Genomic DNA, 5000 nt, shown 5'->3' on the forward strand with positions numbered 1-5000 from the left:
CAATCCAAAGTCGAGTTTTGTTCTCGCAATGAAGTTGCGATCAAAATCCAATTACCTCAAAACTAATATACAATGCTGTCGCCTCCTGACACACAATACAACATTCGCATGTCATAACGTCATATGCTCACTTATCGGCGTATACCGTCCATACTCACCGTGACGCTGGTTTGTTTACATCCAGAGGGATCTTGTATATAGAGGTCGAGGGACCATTCGTATAATACCTTGCGAATTCTATGGAAGGTTGTTATAAAGTGTGTGTTGTGTCGCAACTAATAATAGTAATATTCCACAATCATTTTTAAAACAGTGACAGTAAAATGGCGGTTGTACATAAGTACATATAGACATTCAACAAACACAGGTGTCTATCCGTTAGCAAATGTATACAGACGCAGCAGCAGACACGCATATAGACACACCCATACATAGCCTCTTGCACTAAATGCAGAGCTATTCCTATCATATTTATCAAAGATCGCATATTGATATTTCGGAATAGTCTTTAGATGTATGCACTGATTGGAAACAGTAATTTAGGAACATATAGCTATCGTGTATAATTTCACTAGGAGAACGTTATATTACATATCAGATTTCAAAATTATTGTATCTCAGTTAATTTTGTCAATTTGAGACTCATGATTTTTCTCAATATCTAAAATATCTATTACAAATTTACTACCAGCGGAATTTCCGTTCAGCGAAGTGGAATGGGATATGTATTCTTTGAAGTAGTTTCCCCTTGAAGATAGTTCTCAAAGTTTTCTTTTATGAATTCCACTGCATGTACAAAAGGATTACACTACTAGAAATAGTTAATAAATTACAAAAAAAAAAAAAAAAAAAAAAACGTACCGGCATTCTTATCAGACATTTGATGGACTACAAATCAATCATCTGGCCTATAAAAGTGTAATTGTGTTTCTCGCGACAATTAGTGGGAAGAACTGATAACGTGTGATAAGCTACCTGTTAGCAGTATCCATATCAAACATGTTAAATATATACAAAACGATTGAAATTACCTGATAGATGCTGTGATGTGGACAAGACGCATTTTAAGAGCAGGTATTCAGATAGGTAGAAGCACACAATTGTTAGACAAACAGTAATAACTGTCAACATCCTCTTTTTTCTGATTAACATCACGACAATAATATTATGAATATTGATAATGATGTTATTAATGATAATGACAATGATAACACAAACAGCAACAACAACAACAACAACAACAGTAATAATGATAATAATAATGATAATGATAATTATAATAATAATAACAATAATAATAATAATAATAATAATAATAATAATAATAATAATAATAATAATAATAATAACAATAATTATTATTATTATTATTATTATTATTATTATTATTATTATTATTATTATTATTATTATTATTATCATTATTATGATGATGATGATAATAATAATAATAACAATAATAGTAAGGATGATAATAGAATAATGATTATCATTATAATAACAATAATGACAATGATGATAATAATAATAGTATTAATGATAATAATAATAATAATAATAATAATAATAATAATAATAATAATAATAATAATAATAATAATAATAATAATAATAACAACAACAATAACAATAATAATAGCAATAATGATAAAAATAATGATAATAATACCAATCATGACAACAATAATGGTGCTAATAATAACAACAATAATAGTAATTGTTATGATAATAATAATAGCAGTTCTGCTAATAATAGTGATAATAATAATGATAATGATAACAATAATAAGATTGATAATAATAATTATAATAATAATGATAGTAACAATAATAATGATAATGACAATAATAATGACAATAATGATAATAATAATAACAATAGTAATAGTAATGATAATAATGACAATGATAATAACAATAAGTATAATAATGATAATAATTATGTTAATGATTATAATAATAATTATGATAATCGTAATAATAATGATAATGATGATAATAATAATCTTGATCATGATAATGATGATGATAATGATAATATTAATAATACTAACAACAACAATAAATAATGATGTGAATAACAACAACAACAACAATAATAATGATAATAATTACAACAATATTAGGAATAACAATAATGATAATAGTAAAAAATATAATAAAAATGATGATGGTGATGATTATAATATTGATAATGATAATGATGTTGGTGATGATGATGATTGATAGTGATAATGATAATGATGATTAAGTGATGATGATGATAATGATGATGATTATGGTGATGATAATGATGATAATGATAATAATATAATAGTAAGGATAATAATTATATCAATACTAATATTGATAATAATAATGATGATGATGGTGATTATGATGATGATAATGATAATGTTAATAATCATGATAATTATAATGCCAATATCAAAATTGATAACGATAATGAGGATGAAGACGATAAAAGTAATAATAATAGATATAATTATGATAATGATGTTAATGATAATACTCATAGTTATGATTACAATAATAATAATAATAATAATAATAATAATAATAATAATAATAATAATAATAATAATAATAATAATAATAATAATAATAATACCAATAATGAAGATTATAATAACAATGATAATGACAATAATGTTAATAATGATAAAAATAATGATGATTATAATAATAGTGATGATAATGATAATGGTAATAATGATATGAATTATAAGAATAATTACCATTATCATTATCATTACCCTTATCTTCATCATCACAATCATCATCGTCATCATCATAATTACTGTTATCATCATTATTATCATTATCATTATTATTGTTGTTATTATTATTATTATCATCATTATTTTCATTATTATTATTATTATTATTATCATCATCATTATCATTGCTGTTATTATTTCTATATCGTTATCATTGTTTTTATCACAACCTTTAATATTAGTATCATTACTATTATTATCATAATTATCATCATCATCACCATAGTCGTCATCATTATGATAACGTTGTTGATGATGATGATAATAATCACAATCATAATAACAATCACATCACAGCTGGGCCTTGACCAAGTGACAAACAGCATGAGGGACTTTAAAGATGGCGGCAGGAGACAGAGATGACTTTGACCGGAAATCGTAACTAAACGCTATCGGATAATGAATAAGAGATGAAGAGAAACCGAGAGGAGCTGAGGAGTGGTAACGAAGAACAAGGCGACGAAGCAGTGGGGAATTTACCTGCAGAAGTGGCGAGGAAAACACCTAGGCGAGTACTTGGTGTGACTTTTGGACAGCGGAATGATGGCGATGAGCCTTGTTTGTGGAATGAGCAAGTCGTGGGAAAAAATTATAGGAGTAAAAGGTTAATCGAGAAAGGCGTTGGATAGCCTGGGAGACGAACGAAGTAACGGGATTTGCAAAACGAAGGAGGAAAAGTGGCAAAGGTAAAGAACTGCGAGTTGCATAAAAAGTCGATCACCAATGACGGAAAACGGGCTTCTTCCAGCTGACCAGACAGAATGCTCAAACTGGGAAAGATGTAAAGCAGGTGAGGGTGATGGCCAAAAGTGTGCCCAAACTTTTTGGTCATGTTCATGATTTATGCAGGAGGATGAAGTGTGGAAAAACGGTTCGTCCAGATGGTATATCGGTAGAGTCATGGTAGTGTTTACAAGAAATGGCAGTAGAGTTTTTAATCTAATTATTTAACAAAAGCTTGAGCATTAAGAGGATGCCTGAGAAGTAGAGAAGTGTACTGATGCCGATTTTTAAGAGTAAGGACAATATTCAGTACTGCAGTAACTACGGAAACACAAAACTTATGAGAGAGAGAGAATAGTGCGAGGAAGGCTGAGAAGAGAGGTGATGCTCCGTAAGCAGAAATACAGCTTCATGTCACTGCAGATACGATGTTTACTTTTGGAGTGCTGATGGGAAAGTATTGAGAAAGCTAGGAGTTGCAGGGTGTGTCTGCGGATTTAGTGAAAATTTGTTACAGGACACCAAAAGAGAAGATGTAGCATTGCATGAGGAAGTCGGGAGTGCAGAGAAGTATGTGGGGATGACGCAGGTCAAGATGATTGAATGTATTGTGATCTTGATGCAGGATGAGGACGAGGAAAATTTAACATGTTCAACGTAAAAGTGGAATTACAAACCACGCAAAACTGGGTGCGTGCCCGTTGGGGGGAATGCTGGTGGATACGGTTGCAAACACTGGAGAGTGTAGTAGGTCCGCGAAGGAAATTAAAAAATCAAACATAAAAGACGGCAATGAAACATGTGAGACTTGCAGGCTTCGTTGACAATGCTATAATTCTTTTACAGGAATAACGAGGATGACCAAAATTAAGAATGGGTATATTGTAGAAACAGACAGAGGTTGGAGACAATAATATGGGGGAAACAGACATGGTTTGGGCATGTAGGGGAAAGAGATGCGGAGTATACTGGGAGAAAGATGCTGAGGGTGGAGTAGTCGGGAAGGAGGAGCAGAGAAAGAAGAAGTTATACAGTATAGATATACGGCCGGTTTGTTAAAATTGCGGGAGGCCCGACCTAATGAATATTCACATATACGGACATGCATATACTCAAGAATAAATGCATATATATCAGTCTAGACATGCAAAAGGCATCAAGACCCTAGTGTTTAGGGTGTCGGTTCCGTTAAGAAAAATTGGTAAGGCCATGAAGACATGCACAGTTTCTGGCATCTTCAGGTACTCATGTCGACCGAGTTCATGGCACCTGCTGCCTGGGCAGTCCATCTACTTATAGCCCAGTCATGAACTGCGCTAACAAGGAAGGTAAAGCTATCTGTGACTTCAATATCATCGCAATTCAAGGCACGAGGGTTTTGCCTCATTGCGAAATGCATCGAGTCACTACCAAGGTTCCTAGAGACTCAGATAGGACATCAACATTAGCAAAGTCAAGGTCACTAACCTTGCTATTGCCCAGTGTTGCACCAGAATC

At 31.4% G+C, this 5000-nt stretch overlaps 1 protein-coding gene across 3 annotated transcripts in view; it reads right to left on the reverse strand.

The window, feature by feature from the left end:
• Positions 1–187, reverse strand: part of LOC113811628 (2-oxoglutarate and iron-dependent oxygenase domain-containing protein 3) — a 7957-nt gene extending 7770 nt beyond the window's left edge. The window contains exon 1 of one of the 3 annotated variants that reach the window (XM_027363420.2): positions 159–187. The gene's annotated coding sequence lies outside the window, so the exon portion shown is untranslated. Of the gene's footprint in view, positions 1–55 lie in introns of all 3 variants that reach the window. The other 2 variants (XM_027363413.2, XM_070125310.1) reach the window with 2 other exon arrangements.
• Between the last annotated feature and the right edge of the window lie 4813 nt (positions 188–5000).

The sequence above is a fragment of the Penaeus vannamei genome, chromosome 9, assembly GCF_042767895.1.
Source record: "Penaeus vannamei isolate JL-2024 chromosome 9, ASM4276789v1, whole genome shotgun sequence".
NCBI classification, from domain to species: domain Eukaryota; kingdom Metazoa; phylum Arthropoda; class Malacostraca; order Decapoda; family Penaeidae; genus Penaeus; species Penaeus vannamei.